Below are 19,079 nucleotides of genomic sequence, written 5' to 3'. Positions count from 1 at the left end.
GAGATTTTCTCTGTTATGAAGACTCTTTTAATGCAACCAAGGATACCATAGAATGTCCTGTTTTTCCAAATTATCTGCAAATGTTGAATGAAGAAATAGAACAAGAAGCAACAATTGCTGCAGAGATTGCGAGAGACAGTTCTCAAGGCAGTCAGAGTTCTGCTTCATTGAGTCAGGATCCACTAGGAGGACCAATTATCCAAAATGAAGCTGCCACTGCCATGGATGAGGTGGAAAGAGCTATGGAGCAAGCTCAAGAGGATGTAATTAATTTAGAAGATTTGGTGAAACAATTAAACCTTGAGCAGAAACAGATATATGACGAAGTCACAGAACAGGTTGAACATCGATTGAGTCATGAGAAGAAAGAGTGCTCATGTACATCATTTAAGCCTGTCCGACTGTACGTGAGTGGAGAAGCGGGAACTGGAAAAAGTTTTCTGATTAAAGCAATTGTATCTTATCTGCAGAAAAGGACTGAAACACCGCTGTCTTGTGTTGTTACCGCTCCAACTGGGAGCCAGTGGAGCATGATAACAAATTGCAATATCACAAGCTATCTGGAGATGCGTGTTCCGAAGTTTCGAGAGTCCTGAAGAAAATGAAACTTCTTATCATTGATGAAGTAAGCATGGTGTCAAATATAATGCTTGCTTTTGTGCATTTGAGAATGCAAGAAATTCTTAGAACAGACTATGATGTTTTATTTGGAGGAAAACATATTATTGTTTTTGGAGATCTTCTGCAGTTGACTCCAGTGAAAGGACAACCTGTGTTCAAAATGCTCACGCATGAAGATACCAGGAAGTGCCTAGGAAGCATTGGAAACGTTAATATATATTTAAACTTCAAATATGCAGAACTGCTTCAAAATATGCGGCAGGCAAAGGATGAAGATCATAAAAATATTTTACAAGATGTAAGAGTCGGAAAAATAAGTCAGCAAGGGAAAGAAGCTTTACATGGACGGTTAATTTCAAATTTGTACCCAAATGAAAACATTATTCCAGAGAATATATTTAAGAAAATTAACGAGAAGAAATCTGGCATATGTTTGATGCCAACTCTGAAAGAATGTTCCATGTTCAACAACAAAATGTTAAATTTAGAAAATGAAGAGATAGTGAAACTGGAAGCTACAGATAAAATAGAGCATATGGGAGCAACAATTGTTTTGTCTGAAAATTTGAAATCAAAATTGGATTCATTAGAGAAGACTATATCTAAAACTGCTGGTTTTGAAAAGACTCTGAATGTGTGTTTGAATTGTCGTATCATTTTGAGAAGGAATTTAAATGTTGAAAGAGGTCTGGTAAATGGAGCAACGGGTCATGTTGTTGGTTTTGTGAATTACAAAAATAGAGATGGAATTGAAATTTTAAAAATTAAATTTGATGGCATTGATGAAATGGAACAAATTTGTCATTGTTCAGCTAGATTTTTGATCGTGAAAGACTTATATGTTCGCCGAAAACAGTTTCCTATTTGTTTGGCATATGCAGTGACAATTCATAAATCTCAAGGTTTAAGTGTAGATAGTGCTTTGGTGAACATTGGAAGTTCTGTGTTTAAAGAGGGTATGGCATATGTGGCATTATCACGAGTGAGAACTTTATCAGGATTGTACTTGATTGAGTGTGATGAAACAAAGATTTGTGCTGATCTAGATTGTGTTAAAGAATACAATAGGTTAAGAAGAGAGTATGCTCCACATTTGCCTCAATATCCTTTGATTGAAAAAGATTTTTTATATCTACTCCTTCAGAAAAACGTGTGGTAGGCCGAAAAAGAAGAAATGAGAGTAATTGCAGTGTGCTAGTAGCAAAAAGACAAAAAGTAGATGAAACTGTAATTGTAAGCAGGAGGAAAAAGGATTCTGTTAAAGATGTTGTTGGATTTCAGTTTGAAAACAGTTCTGGTGTCAACTGCTATGCTAATGTAGTGGTTAATGTTGTTTTTTTTTTCAAAATATACAAGAACAGTTTGTTGAAAATTGGGATCAAAGATTCTGTTGTTTGTTGAATTCCGTGTTTGAGAAATGTACCAGTGATAGAGCAAAAATAGAAAGTGTTTCAGAAATTCGAAATCTTTTAGACGTATGTTCTGGTAAAAATCAATTTTCACAGAATATTCAGCAGGATTGTCAGGAATTTTTTATGTATATGTTTGATGTATTGGAAGATGAAGGAGTAGATATAAAAAATCTTTTTAACCTTTCTTATCAATGGCAACATGACTGTGATAACTGTAGTTCATCAAGTACTACTAGAATAGACACTGAAAGATTATATATTTGACTTTACCAGACTGCAAATCAGTAACTTTTAATAATCTAATTAAAGCAGCGGATCACAATATGGTGTGAACCCAATGTAAGTCTACAATGCTGTCCACATAATTTCTTCAAAATTATGGTCAGAATGTCATTTTAATGTTCCAACGATGTAGACCAGATGGAACTAAATTGACTGTAGCTATTATTTTTCATGACGGTCCTTCTACAACATCAGGGCATTACACATGCTATTTAAAAAGTTGTAAAGGTTGGACCCAATGTAACGACACTCATTTGACTTTCAAACAATGTTTGCCTTTTGGCTTCAAAAATTCATACCTAGTGTTTTTACAGCCAAAATTTAGGTAAAGGTAATTAGCCTATGAAGACGGGAGCAGTTAATAAAGGTTATTTTGCTGTTTAAAAATATATTCTGAGTAAAAGTGATCCAGGTAATATAAAAATTGACTTGTCATATAGGTACTGTAAGTGGATTTCAGAGTAAGTGATATTAGTATTATAGAAAATGATGAACATGAGTGAGTCAGAGATGGTTTTACAAATACTTAAATATTGTGAAAATGTTGTAGAGCCTTTCTTTCAGAACGTCGGGAAAAAGCTCATTTCAGAGTGTCTTAGAATTAATTTGAAAATATACTCATACATCTGACACTATTTGGCCGAAAGGAAAGTTGCAGGAATGAGTAAAGAGTCATGACTGAAAAAAAGGAGTATATGAAAATATTGAAAATATTTCAGATGTTCTTGGAGCTTTTCTTCTAGAAAGTCGATGAAATGGATTTTTAAGTGAACAGCAAAGTACTTTGCAACGAGAAAAGGACCTCCATGATATACTATTTGGCCTCAAGGAAAAGTAAGTCAATCAAAGATTAGTGTACATTTGTCATTTGTAAGTTTCTAAGGTTTTTTTTAAAACACAATCTTTTAGATTGTGTTTTTTTTCCCGCTGTTATATGATGAGTAGTTTGAACTCACTCTTTTAAGTGAAATTCAATATATTCTGAGAACAGCAAAAATAAACTATGTAACATGTTGTACAAGTTATTTTATATTTTGGATTGTGTAAATTAAATTGTATTCCCATTCTCTGACACTCACTTTCCCTTTTCCATCCTCTTTCAGCTCTTTTTACTCATTTATAATGTCTTTTTCTCACTCTCTGTAACCCCCGTTCCTTTACTCCACTTCTTTGACAACCCCTCATTCTCATTTCAACTGTCTGCATTCCCTCTCTCCCTTGCATAACTTTTCAGCTTTCAGTCTCTCTGCTTTACTTCCCTTTTCTGTATTTTCCTCCTTTGCTCTTTTAGTAATTCCTGTTCACTCAGCAGTATTATTGCACTCTATCACTATAAATCACTCACTCTCCCTCGCTTATCTTTGTTTGCTCCTTACTTTTGACCTCTTCTCTCTCTATTTTTCGTTCACTACTTCTATGTCCTCAGTGCCTCACTCTCCTTGTGTTATGTTCACTTGTATTTATCTACCTTCTATCATTTCTTTTACAACAACTTCACTGCTCCTCTCTCATCGTTCTTCATCCCATTTCTTTTACTCTGGTTCCATTACTTTCCCTCATTTCCTTTCTTTCAATGTCCTTCTCTTTACTTTCATCACCAAATTATTTTCTCTCAGTACCACTGTTTTAGTCGTCTTCTCCTCTCTTTCCTTTTTTTGCTCCCTTACTCATTTCCTTTTCTCACTCATTGTACTCCACCTCACTCAGTTTTTCTCTAGTGTGTCTGCCTACTAACTTCCTCAGTCCATTTCCCTCAATCGTTGTATATTATCCTCTCTCCCTTCATCCTTTCACTCTATGACTGTTCTTCACTTACTCTCAGTTATCTTCTATTCCTCATTCTTCTAAATGCATCCTTAATTAGACTGTTTTCTGTCTCAGTCATTATCTTTTTGCTTACTTCTGTTTCCTGATTTAGTTTTGCTAACTCACATTGTTTTAGTATCTTTCTTACCTTCAGTTCATTTCTCTGTTCTTCTCTCTCTCTTTGTCAGTGAATCTATATGCCTTACTCTTTGTAATTTGCTCTCCTTCTATTTCTTTTTCTCTCTTTTTGTCCTTCTACCTTACTTTATTTCCCTTTCTGAGTCCTTCACTCTTACTTTATTTCTAAATAGAGTGTTAAAGTTAAAGTTAAAGTCCACATTTGTAAAGCGCACAATCACCCGTAAGGGTCTCTAGGCGCTGGGGGGCCGTCGGGAAGATTAAGCGAGCTATTGCCCAGAGTCACATGGTGCTGGGCTAACCTGCCGCCGGAGCCGGGAATCGAACCGTGGTCCCCAGATTCCAGCGTCAGTCGCCCTGGCCGCGGCGCCACACCTCTTCCACTGTTATGATTTTTAACCTCTTCATTTGTATCTTTTAATTTAAAATACATATTTTACTAATTATAACTTATTTTTTCTTCTCTCTTTCACAGATACAAAGTGTAGTAAAAGAAATTAATTAAAGTTACATTTATTATATGGTAAGTATGACTAAAAAAATGTAGTTTGTCATCACCCTTTGCTTTAAGCTCACTAACATTTTCTCAATCAACCTCACTCCTGTGTCTTTACTCTGCTTCCCTCACTTATTCTTATTCTACATGTTTACTCCCCTTTCCCTATTTCCCCTCTCATATTCAACTTCTTTCAATCCCTATTCTTTACTTCACTTACCCTCTGTTCCCTTCCTTTGCTTCTTCACTCATTCTCTTTTTCTTAATTATTTACCTTACTCCTACACATACACCTCATCCCCCTCCCAACACATACACACACCTCTAACATACACCCCACACACACACCACACACACACCTCATACACACAAAAAATCCTCCCACACACACTCCTCAAACACACACACACATTCCATACACACACATACATCGAACACATATACACCCCACACTCATACACTCCTCACACATATTTCGCACACCTTCACCTCCACCCACACCGAAACACCCCACACAGCCACACCCACAGACACACCTTACACACCCACACCCCGACCTACACCCACTGACTCCCTATAAGTCACACACACTGCATTACTTATCTTTCTTTGCTGTTTTACTCAAGCCCATTCAGGTACTGTTTGCTTTACTCTCTTTGTCCTTTCTCTTTGTCACTCCCCATGTCTTATCCTAATTCAATTTTTCCCCCTCTTTCACCCCTCTTTACTTATACTACCTGGTCTTTTCTCACTTTCCCTCATCGTTCTTCGTTTATCCCGGTTCCGCCACTACCCTTCATTCTCCATTTTTTACTGTCCTTTCTTTTTCTTTTAACACCCACTCACATTCTCCCACTATCTCTACTTTAATGTTCTTCCTCTCTCTTCCTTTCTTTCGCTCCTTTAGTCATTTTACTTTTCTCACTTTCATCCAATTACACCTTCTCTATTTTTTACTATGTAATAAACAATTCCTCTGTGTTCATCCTGTAGCTCTTTTTCTCTTAACATAACTCTCTTTCTGTTCTTCCCTCATGCTAACTGCTTCATTACAATTTTTTTTCTTTTTTTGGGGGGGCGCGCCCCGGTACGCGTACCCTAAGGACAAAAAATTGACTGAGATCCTTTAAAAATATAGGTTTCATTTTATAAATGAAAGGTAGTTCTAAAAAGAACTGTTTTTTTTCTTCTTTTTGTTGTTTTATATATTTTTTAATGTTTTTTGAACATTTTGTACTTTTTTTGGCTTTTCAAAACAGTTTTATATTTTTTTTGTATTTTTTATGGGAAGAAACAAAGAGACAGGGAATTGAAAATGGCTCAACTGGAGTAAAAATCAAAAATCGGAAAAAATTACTTTTTTTGGGGGCAATTGTGATTGTCACCAGCAAGGACGATGAGCTTTACGCTCTTTTCACCATAGGCGATGAGCTTGCCACATTCAGTACAAGTGATTTTAAAATCAGCAAATCGTGGCTGAATGCAAGGCATCGTCTCCGTTGTTTCTGGTCCTGATTGAGTGGGTTGCTTTCTTTTGGAGCTGGTCCTTGAACACTGGGGGAGGTGACTGGCCAGTTCCCTGATCTCTGCACGAGAATAGTTATTAGGATGCTTCCGGGTCATATGTCGAATCATGGTATTATTACCAAATGAATATTTTTTGTCTGGATTGCCCCTTGAGAGTTCTGCACCACAGATTCGACATGTTACCTTGGCCGCATTAACTTTTTTCTTGCCCTCTGGAAGTGAAAAAAACTCCCATACAATGTGTTCTTTTGGCTTGTATGGGGTATTTTGTTCAGGCAGCCATCTTCTCCCCTGCTCCTCCTCTTCCTCTTCCTCCTCCTCCTCTTCTTCACCACCAATGTATTGTTGTGGTGGTCCTCTTGGTGGTGATGGTGGTGGTGGTGGTGCAGATGCTCCAGCTGTTGCTGCTACAGTAGCCATTTCAAAGTACAAAAGAATTGTCTCTGTAGATGAAACAGGTCTTCCTCAGTCAAAGGACAAAGTCAGAATAAGGAAGAAAGGTGGGGTTTTTCATCATTTGGAAAAAAAAACTGTCCTGAACCAATCAGAAGTGTTATTTTCAGGTCACAAGACCCAGGCTTTACTCATTTGGAAACCAAAACTGTTCTGCACCAATAGAAAGTGTTATTTTCAGGTCACAAGACCCAGGCTTTACTCATTTGGAAACCAAAACTGTTCTGCACCAATAGAAAGTGTTATTTTCAGGTCACATGACCCGACGCGCTTACGCTACGCGCCCCGGGGCGTGCCCGTAGTCGCGCACCGGGGAGCGCCCACGGGTGCGTAGCGTAAGCGCGTCAGGACGTTCCGCGATCTTATGCGATCGCGTGCTTCCGGTTGCGATTAAGTTGTGCGTCATATGACGCATCACGCGTCTACGCAAAACGTCACGATATTGTTTTCGTTCGCGGGAATAGCGCTCCCGGGACGCTCCCCGGTACGCGCCCTGGGACGCGCCGTAATATTGCGCTTACCCCTTCGTTCACCGGTACGTGCCCCGGAAGCGCCCCGGGGTTAAAAATTAAAAAAATAAATAAATAACATATTTATACAATATAAAATTTGTTTTTAAATTTTTCACTTTTAATACCTATAAAGATTTGCTTTTAAAAAACCATTGAAATTCACTGAAAAAACCATAGGTTTCACACCAGTTATAGTTAGGAATTAGCATTCAATCAATCAATCAATCAGGTCATTTGTAGAGCGCACTACTCACCCGTAGGGTCTCAAGGCGCTGGGAGGGGGGGGGGTGCCGCTACTGCTCGAACAGCCAGGTCTTGAGCTTCTTCCTGAAGGAGAGGTGGTCTTGGGTCAGGCGCAGATTGGTCGGAAGTGAGTTCCAGGTCTTGGCTGCCAGGTAGGAGAAGGATCTTCCTCCTGTTGTCGCTCTTCGGATGCGGGGGACGGTGGCGAGGGCGAGGTTGGTTGATCTGAGGAGGCGCTTGGGAGTGTAGAAGCTGATCCGGTTGTTGAGGTAGCTCGGGCCTTGGTCGTGTAGGGCTTTGTGCGCGTGGGTGAGGAGCCGGAAGGTGATTCTCTTGTTGACCGGGAGCCAGTGTAGATCTCTCAGGTGTCCGGTGATGTGGCTGCGTCGGGGGATGTCGAGGATGAGTCTCGCCGAGGCGTTCTGGATCCGCTGGAGTCTCTTCTGGAGTTTGGCCGTGGTTCCGGCGTAGAGGGCGTTGCCGTAGTCCAGTCGGCTGGTGACGAGGGCTTGGGTGACCGTCTTCCTCGTCTCGGTGGGGATCCACCGGAAGATCTTACGTAGCATGCGCAGGATGTTGAAGCATGACGAGGAGACGGCGTTGACTTGTCTGGTCATGGAGAGGGAGGAGTCCAGGATGAAGCCCAGGTTCCGTGCGTGGTCTGTCGGTTTGGGTGCGGTGCCCAGGGCGGGGGGCCACCAGGAGTCGTCCCAGGCGGAGGGCGTGGAGCCCAGGATGAGGACCTCCGTCTTGTCTGAGTTCAGTTTCAGGCGGCTGGTCGTCATCCATTCGGCTACGTCTCTCATCCCTTCGTGCAGGTTGGCTCTGGCGGTGGCGGGGTCGTTGGTCAGGGAGAGGATCAGCTGGGTGTCGTCGGCGTAGGAGATGATGTTCAGGTTGTGTTGGCGTGCGATGGCCGCGAGGGGGCTCATGTAGACGTTGAAGAGGGTTGGGCTCAGCGAGGATCCTTGGGGTACGCCGCAGATGACTTTGGTGGCCTCTGACTTGTACGGTGGTAGGCGGACTCTTTGTGTTCTTCCGTCGAGGAAGGAGGTGATCCATTCCAGTGCCTTCTCCTGGATTCCGATGTTGCTGAGGCGCTGTACTAGGGTGCGGTGGCAGACAGTGTCGAAAGCCGCGGAGAGGTCCAGGAGGATGAGGGCCGCTGTTTCTCCGTTGTCCATCAGAGTTCGAAGGTCGTCGGTGGCGGCGATGAGGGCGGTCTCCGTGCTGTGGTTCGCTCGGAAGCCGGACTGTGAGGGGTCGAGGGATCCATTCGTCTCGAGGAAGGCGGCCAGCTGTTTGTTGACGGTCTTCTCGATGACTTTGGCCGGGAACGGGAGGAGCGAGATGGGACGGTAGTTCTTGAGGTCGGTGGGGTCTGCTGTGGGTTTCTTGAGGAGAGCGCTGATTTCGGCGTGCTTCCAGCTCTCAGGGAAGGTGGCGGAGTCGAAGGAGGTGTTGATGATGTCCCGCAGGTGGGGTGCGAGGACAGCGTCGGCCTTGTTGAAGACGTGGTGAGGGCAGGGGTCAGTCGGAGATCCGGAATGGATGGAGTTCATGGTGCGGATGGTGTCTTCGGTGCTGATCGGGGTCCAGGTGCGGAGGGTGGTGGATGGTGGAGTCGTTGCGGTTGTGGCTTGCGTTGGTTGGTTGTTGAAGCTGTTGTGTATGTCCGTGATTTTGTTGTGGAAGTAGGACGCGAGGGAGTTGCAGAGGTCTTGCGACGGGGTGATGTCGTTGTTTCCGGCGTTGGGGTTGGAGAGCTCTTTCACGATGTTGAAGAGTTCCTTGCAGTTGTGTGCGTTGTTGTCCAGCCGGTCCTTGTATGCATTTTTCTTGGTGGCGCGGATCAGTTGGTGGTGTTTGGTGGTGCATTAAAAAAACCTATTAAATTCACTGAAAAAACCATAGGTTTCACACCAGTTATAGTTAGCTGAAAGTTTTACTCGCATAAAACCATTGAAATTCCCACGTTATAGTTAGTTGGACTCACTATAACTTGCGCGTGCAATTCACTGCTCATTACGTCACATATTACATCACTCATGACATGGTCAGTGACATCACTCATGACATCACTGATGACACCATCCTTGTGACAGAGTGACAGACCTCCTTTCACTGTAATGTACCCTTGAAACACATTCAAAAATAGAAACTACAATTTTCAAAAAAAGGGAGATACCCATATCAGTTACAACAACCAATTCAGTAATTCCACCATGTATATACACATCCACACATTCACCAACAGTTCTATATAGTCACTCATACATATACTCACTCATCATATGTAGTGATACACCTATACATCCTGTTACACACCGACAGTCTTCCAAAAGTTACTCACACACATACTCACACATGTAAATAAACTATTCAACATCCATTTATTTGCATATACAGCTATACACACACTACCACTTTACTTCTAAGGAAACTTACACATACTTACTCTGTTAAACAATCACTTATAGAAACACATACTAATTTAAACAAGAACTCTTAGAATCCCTCACTCTCACATATACTCACTTATATACATCAATATTCACATATATTAGATTAAAACATATGTAGTTACTGATAAAGACACTAGTGACACAGTCATTCACTCAGTAACACACACATATACACACTCATCCACCCATAGAGTCCTGCACATATGCTGTCTTCAAAACACATACAAACAGAGAGTCAGTCATTCATGCATCTATGTGCTAAGTAATACCCCCATCAAACCATGCAAACTCTCATATTGATACTAAGAAAAACATCTAATAACCCATATACATACACATGTAGCTACTCACCAACCCATGCAGCCACTTATACACAAAGTGAAACACTAATACATATATTTAAATATTTAAATATTACTCACTAATATTTATTTTTCAGAAGACACACATTCACTGGATGGTGTCATCAGTGATGTCATGAGTGATGTCACTGACCATGTCATGAGTGATGTAATATGTGACGTCATCAGCAGTGCATTGCACGCGCAAGTTATAGTGAGTCCAACTAACTATAACGTGGGAATTTCAATGGTATTATGCGAGTAAAACTTTCAGCTAACTATAACTGGTGTGAAACCTATGGTTTTTTCAGTGAATTTAATAGGTTTTTTTAATGCTAATTCCTAACTATAACTGGTGTGAAACCTATGGTTTTTTCAGAGAATATATATATATATATATACATATATATATATATATATTCACTGCAAAAACCATAGGTTATAGACCATATATAGTTAGGAATTAGCATTTAAAAAACCTTATTTTACTCACACAAAACCATTGAAATTCCATATATAGTTAGTTGCACTAACTATATATCGCGCACCCGCAATCCACTGCTGATGATGTCACATATTACATCATTCATGACATGGTCAGTGACATCACTGATGACATCACTGATGACATCTCAAATGACATCACTGATGACATCACTGATAACAACATCCAGTGATTTTTTGTTTCTATAAAGTTTAAATATGTCTTACATATTGAAGAATGAGTGGATGTGTAAGTGTCTGGACGAAGGATTTAGTAGGTGCATGACTGACTGTATGAGTGAGTGATTAAATGTGTCTCACTGAGTGCATGGGTTAGTGACTAAACTGTCTTAATTTGTGCATCATTATGTCTGTTGTTCTGTAAACTGCTGCATGTGTTGCTCAGTAGCTATATGAGTAACTATATGGGTTATTGATTGATTGCCCAAGTATTTGTATGGGAGACTGAGTGTGTGTGTGGCTAGCTGGGAAATGTGTGACTCTGTGCAGATCAATCTGTACTTGTATCAATGATTGTATAAGAAGGTAAGTATGTGTTAGTATATGTTTGAAAATGTAAGGTGCTCTATGTTTAACTGTATAGACAAGAAAATGGAAGTCTCATTGATTCTTTACAGGACTGACTAGGTGTGTGAGTAACTCCATGGATGAGTGGCAGACTGTGAGTGTCTGTATAGGTGTATGAGTGCATATGATAGTGTTGTAAAGATGAGTGATTGTATGTATGAATGATTGTATGGGTGAATGAGTGAAGGTGTGTGTAGACGTAGCAATCAGTGAGTGCGTATGTAGTAACTAGTATTGGTGTGTCAATGGTTTCAAAAATTATACTCTTTTTAACACTGGGTGAAACAGAGGTTATATTAAAATGTGAGGAGATGCATTGTATTGTCACATGAATGATATCATCAGTGATGTGGTCATTGATGTCAAATGAGATGTCATCAGTGATGTCATCAGTGATGTCATTTGAGATATCATCAGTGATGTCATCAGTGATGTCACTGACCATGTCATGAATGATGTAATATGTGACATCATCAGCAGTGGATTGCGGGTGCGCGATATATAGTTAGTGCAACTAACTATATATGGAATTTCAATGGTTTTGTGTGAGTAAAATAAGGTTTTTTAAATGCTAATTCCTAACTATATATGGTCTATAACCTATGGTTTTTGCAGTGAATTTTCAAGGTTTTGTAAATGCTAATTCCTAACTATATATGGTCTATAACCTATGGTTTTTTCAGTGAATTTTCAAGGTTTTGTAAATGCTAATTCCTAACTATATATGGTCTATAACCTATGGTTTTTTCAGTGAATTTCAATGTTTTTTTAATAGCAAATATCATAAGCTGTCGAATGTCAAGTACGTGGTAAGTAAAAACATTTTCGTGTTTATGCACACTGATCTGCTTTGAATGCTGCCCCCCACCCCTCATTTCTATTAGGAGTACTCTCTCTTTGCAGATAGTGAAGGGTAGTTAACGCAGCCCTTTGCCCCCTTTGTAATCCGTTGTGCCTGCTTCTCTCTCCATTTGATTGATTGTTCTCTTTGGTTCATTCTCTATTTACAAACAAGCACAGAGTCGCAATACTCTGTTTAGTCTTTGCAGATAGCGAAAAATCGTGTAAAAAAACAAAAGGAATCGAGCAAAATCAGTAGGACACTAATGGGATCACTTTTTGACCTCGCTAAAATAGAAACATTAGGAACAACCTGTTGAAAATAGCAATGCGTATGTACATAAGCGGCGTTCATTTGTGTTCACAGTACCCCTTGTTGATTGTTTGAATCGAGCATTGAATTGTTCGAAGTTGGTTCTCTTAAGGATCTTCTCTGCCTGCAAACGAGGAAGAATAGGAATATTCTCTCTCCCTTTGCAGATAGTGAAGGGTAGGTAACGCAAGCCTTTAACACGTCGTACCTATTTCATTCCTCATTGATTGATTGATTGTCCGAACATTGACTGTTTGGGAATTAGTTCTTTTTGGAGGTATTCCCTGTTTGCAAATAAACGTAGGAAAATCTTTGCAAGTAGTGAAAGGGTACGTAATGCGGACCTTTCTCCCCCGTTGTAATCTGTCATGCCTATCTACTCCCCACTGATTGATGCACCTGTTTCACCCGGACCATTTACTAGACATACGTCATCTGGCCCGACCAGAGAGCACCCCTAGTGAAAAGGACATATGCAATAATAACGAAGTGATCACTGTATCCTGTTAACAGAAACTTTAGCATGAAACAACCTGGAAAGAAAAGAATAGGATAAACGAAAATCAGTAGGCCACTTATGAACATGAACTTTTATTAAGAAACGATAACATAACGTAATGATAAAACCTATTAATGTCCTAGAAACAAGAAAACGTTAAAATATGCCAGTGGTGAGAGACCAGAAAAACAGTAAGAGAAACCAAATCACCCCTCGCTGTCCCACCGCCTGCCACGCCAAAAAAATCGATAGACTAGGGAAAATGCAAGTCAGTAGAACATCCGCCCCCACTCTGGAAACTTCCAAGGTGGGGCAGGGTTCCGGCTACGCCCAGCCGGGAGCAGCCCATATAAGGCAGGTCCTGCTGCCACGCCTCGGTCAGGAGATCCTAACGTAGGGTGTAGCCGGAGGAGAGGCCGAGGCCAGCGGGACCCGGCCAGGGGATTGCCTTTACAACGCTGAACAGTTGCAGGGGGGGGGGATGTCTCCTCGACCCTCCCCTCTCTCTCCCAGTCCGGCCGCGGTGGCCCTTGAGAGTTGCAGGTAGTCCCGCCACATGCTCTTCCGGTCCGGCCACCAACGGTCGGGGGGCCGAGGCCGACGGGATCCGGCTGCAGCCGATAAACCAAGAAACCCGTTCATGGGGCCAGAGCCAGGGGCGTCCGGACGACATCTACCGGAAGCCCGGCCCGAAGACGGACGGGACACTTCTTCTTTCATGAATAATGGCTGCGACAACACTGGGGGGGGATGTCTTGAACATGCCTCCGACCCCCCCCCCTCGTCCTCATCGCCTGGTCCGGCCATAACAAATCTCAAGCGAGACGCCGTGGGGTGCACTGGGAGGGAGAGACGGTGCGAACAGGCCTCTCCCGCCTCCCCAGGTGGAGGCTTCCCAGCTGCACCCTCAGCGCTCCAGGCGCCCGGAAAAGGGTTCTTCCACTGTGGCCATGCTGCAACGTCTCGCCCGGCAGGGTGGAGCCCGTCCGCTCATTTGACCCCGCGATCGCCAGTAGCTACCGAACTCTCAAAATGGCGGTCGACCTGGCAAGAGCGGGCCCAGCATAAAGAAATGGCCCGGTCACTGGTTGACTCCACCACCGTAGTCCTCCACGACCTTGAAGATTCTAGAGGAGCCGCGGGAGTCTCCGACCCCCGATGGGGAATGACTGCCATTATCACCCGTGGAGTGACGAAACTGTATCCGCGGGACGTCGGCGCTCCCATGCTGGCGCCAGCCTCATTTTGAATTACTAGAATCCTGCAGACCTCACTTCCGGTGAAAGCACAGTGTGACCCGGTAGGAAAAATTGATGCACCCCCTCCCCTTTTTGACTGATAGTTCAAACCACCGATCCTTTCCTTTGCCCTTTTAACGGAACTTTGGACTGCCTCCCCCTCTTTTACATTTTCTAGAGAAAACAAAACATTAACCACTACATTAGCATAGCAGTTGACACCAGAACTGTTTTCAAATTGAAAACCAACAACATCTTCAACAGAATCCTTTTTGTTTCTGCTGTGACCCTGCTACAGCACAGGCATTGTCCCCAGCAGTAATTCTGCAATGCCGGTAAGAATAGCTGTGGTGCCTACTGGACTCACTCACCCCCGCGGCGCCCCACGCCGTTATTTGCTGGGCGGCAACTTGCTAGACATCACTTTCGTGCCATCTAGATTTCAGCGCGTTCTGCTGCCTTGGAACTATTCGCACAACAGACCGCTACTGACAAGAATATTTCATTATTGGTGCTGTCAATTTCAATAAATCTATTGCATAATTCAAAAGAAATTGCCACGGTCTCTTCGTTGTTTAAATGTTTTTACTGTTTTTGTTTTGTTGTATATATTTATATGTTATTAAAGTTTTATATTCCTACTACTTTGTTGGAGTGCTATATATTTTTAATGTGACACATAATTGTAAAAACTTTGATGTACAAAGAGTCATTCCTGGAATCTTCCGCTTCAGGCTCGGTCCCCTCCCCAATCACAATACAGGATGGTTTTCAGATAGTAGGAACACGTGTGGTGTGACGGATCTCATCGGGTGTGGGCCTTGATCTACTATAACTCCTTTGAAGAGGGGTGATTCTTTACAGCTGGGGCCATAAACTACATCTGCAGGGCTAGCTGATAGCCTGGACAATCGGACACAGAGGAAGAGGAGTGTCAGAGGGTGCGGTAGTGAATAGGGCGAAAGGGAGGTGTCGGGCGGGCACAGAGTGTGATTCTCAGGGAAGAGCAGCGCAGATGGGGGGAGGTTTATTGCCCATGCATAAGACAGAGAGCGGTGGTGACCAGAGCCTGGGGAAGATGCTTGCGAGGGTGAGGAGCCATGCTACGAATCGACAGCGTGCAGAGAGTGGGTCTGGTCAAGACATCTAAAATGGCTGCCGTGCACGACAAAAGTGTGGCATTTCAAAAAAGGCAAGATGGCGCAGACAATGTTTTTCAACACTTCCTCATTTCCTTCTAATCGAACGTTAACAGACGTTGGGGCATATTACCAAAGTTAAGCGATATTTATCGCTAACGATGCTTACCAACGAATTTTTTACCGCTAAGCATCGTCAGAAATTATCGAAGATAAACCTTGCTATTATCAAGGTTTATCGCAAATGCGATAATAAACGGCCGCAATGCATGAATATCGCTAAAAACTCAGCGATATTCATACATTACCGAGCTAATGCTCTTAGCCATGTTATCCACCTCCCATTGGATAACATGGCTAAGAACTGCTCAGGGCAGGTGTTACTTTTTGGAGATATTCGCGCTTAGCGCGAATATCTCCAAAAGTTGGTAATAGGAGATAGATATCTTGCATGTTGTAATGCAAGTTATTGTGGTATATGGAACTCATACCATAATCTCTCAGGAAAGCAGAAACTGATCCTTTTGGGACCGCCTAAAAAGGCCTAGGGGGTGAGGAGTACTCTACTTTGCCCCCTTTTCACGTTCCGAACTATTTTATTTTACTCTCTTCTGTAATTACACAAAATAGCAGCGATAAGATGCATCGGAGACACACAGTGAGAGAAACGAGGCCGGAGATGAAGAAGAGATGTCAAATACACATTGGAGATAATATAGTGGCAGAAGGGAAGTAAATATGAGTAAACTTACCATGTAACATAAAAATGTTGCACTCTATACTATAAGTCTCATTTTATACTACAATCACTTCGCTACAACCTCATAAATTAAAAATAAAAATGAATAATGTCTCAAACAATTTTTGATTTCTAAATATAAATTTATTCTTCAGAATTTTCTAAATTTGAAAGAACTAGTAACATGTCCTCATCAGCAATGTCCTCATGAAAAGTCTGCAATAATGATTCTTGTAACTCTATGGTCTCCAAACACTCGATAAATTCGCCATCAAGAGATTGATCAAAAAAATCATTCAAGTCATCTCCTCCTTGTGACAATATTTCATTATTGGTGCTGTCAATTTCAATCAATGTAGTGGAATCATTCAAGTCATCTCCTCGTGACAATATTTCATTATTGGTGCTCTCAATTTCAATCAATGTAGTGGAATCATTCAAGTCATCTCCTCCTTGTGACAATATTTCATTATTGGTGCTGTCCATTTCAATCAATCTAATGGAATCATACAAGTCATCTCCTCCTTGTGACAATATTTCATTATTGCTGCTCTCAATTTCAATCAACGTAGTGGAATCATTCAAGTCATCTCCTTGTGACAATATTTCATTCTTGGTGCTGTCCATTTCAATCAATCTAATGGAATCATACAAGTCATGTCCTCCTTGTGACAATATTTCATTATTGGTGCTCTCAATTTCAATCAATGTAGTGGACAATTCAAAAGAAATTGCCACGGTCTCTTCATTGTGAGCCATTTTATTTTGAAATTGCTTGCTGTAAATTGCAGAAAAAAATAATCACTTTCATTTATCGTTTTTAGTAATACATAATATAAAACTAACTTTATCAAGTATTTAGTATAACAGAAGGACTGCAAATAAATAACAGAAAACATTTTTCAAATTATCTTCAAGTGTACAACATAGTTCCCCTTACAAATTAACAACTCACCTTTTTAAAAGTAGGAGAAGTGTTAGTACTGTGTAAATCAAACACCAGAAATTCACCACCAAAAATTCCTCACAAATGTACCTCACACAGTAGTATCACAAAATGGCTGTGGTTTCCTCTCATTTGACATATATACATAACCAATTAACTTTCATCACACACAAATACAAAACCAAAGTAACATTTTAATTGGTTCTAAATTTCAACACTTTCAAATGTGTTTTCCCCATGCAATTTTCCATAGGACATTTACATACGTCTACAGCCTGAATGGCTAAACGGAATTACACCAAACTTGGCAAAATGGTACATCAAACCTAACAGGTCAGGAAGGATCTACTATGCCCCCTTATGGTCATTTCCCCCTTCGCTTTGGCCTCCTCTTGTCTCTCAATCCTACCGAGAGACAAGATGGCGGCCGCTACGGACTGTTTGGAATGTTGACAGACGCCGGAGAACCAATCAGCTTCGCAAAGCTCCGTAACGCGAAAAGTACGCGAAGCGGAGCGCTGTTACAGATATATATCTTTTTTTGAACGTTAATTTCTCAAAATCCACTGGAGCACATATATTGAGACCTAGCAAAGGCACATCGGGCTACCAGTCCCTAATATTTTGCCAAGTTTCGTGCAAATCCATTCAGCCGTTCGATTATTATTATTATTTTTTTTTTTTGCCCCGCGGGGCCCTTTTAAAACCTCCACATCAAACCTAGGGGGTCAGCGAGGATCCACTATGCCCCCTTATGGTTATTTCCCCCTTTGTTTTGGCCTCCTCTTGTCTCTCGATCCTACCGAGAGACAAGATGGCGGCCGCTACGGACTGTTTGGAATGTTGACAGACGCCGGAGAACCAATCAGCTTCGCTTCACAAAGCTCCGTTGCGCGAAAAGTACGCGTCCTGGGACGCTGCCCGGTCCGCTGTTACAGATATATATCTTTTTTTAAACGTTAATTTCTCAAAATCCACTGGAGCACATATATTGAGACCTACAAAAGGCACATCGGGCTACCAGTCCCTACAATTTTGCCAAGTTTCGTGCAAATCCATTCAGCCGTTCGGGCTAAAAGTGAGGCCAACCGCCCTATGGAAAACTCAATGTTAAAAACACGTTTTGGGACCCCCCTTTTTTCTCGGCCCCCCCTTGACGAACCCCCCCCAAATTTTCAAGGGCTGCTCAGAAACAACATGTGCCATTTTCCTGAAAATTTCAGCCAATTCCGTCCACAAACGCCAAAGTTATTAGACATAGAATTTTCAAAAAACCCATAGAGAAAAAATCCTAACTATATATACCTACTGGCGACCGCCAGTAGGTAATATATATATATATATATATATATATATATATATATATATATATATATATATATGTGAAACAACAGAATTCTAGTAAGTTCAAATAGAATCCAGACGAGCCCGTAATCCTTTTTTCAGATGTTTATTTCGGCACAGCAAGCAAACGAGGATACCGCGTTTCGAACTTGGTCACATGACACGCGTTCCTCACACACCACCTTTTAAAGGTGTATTCACTAACCCTGGGCGTAGTGTGCGGAGTGGGGCTCCGCGGAGCTACGCGAAGTGGGCGCAAAACTACGCCCACCCGCGCACTCCGCGTAGCCCCACTACGCGCCGCCCGCCTCCCTCCCGCCCTCCCTAAATATTTAAATAAAAGGATTGAAAGGTTTTAAAAACACTTACCTTGTCCGCCGAGTCCCCGGGGCTCCCTCTCCCGTCCCTGGATTCGCGCCGCCGCCATTTCGGATACTAATGCGCATGCGTGGGTGCCCGCGCATGCGCATTTCTCATGAGAAATGTGCATGCGCGGCCTCCCGCGCATGCGCATTAGTATCCCAAATGGCGGCGGCGCAAATCCAGGGACGGGAGAGGGAGCCCCGGGGACGCGGCGGACAAGGTAAGTGTTTTTAAAACCTTTCAATCCTTTTATTTAAATATTTAGGGAGGGCAGGAGGGAGGCGGGTGGCG

This window comes from Lissotriton helveticus, chromosome 1_1, assembly GCF_964261635.1.
Source record: "Lissotriton helveticus chromosome 1_1, aLisHel1.1, whole genome shotgun sequence".
NCBI lineage: Eukaryota > Metazoa > Chordata > Amphibia > Caudata > Salamandridae > Lissotriton > Lissotriton helveticus.
The sequence above is the reverse complement of the archived record's forward strand: the minus strand, read 5'-3'. Positions refer to the sequence as shown.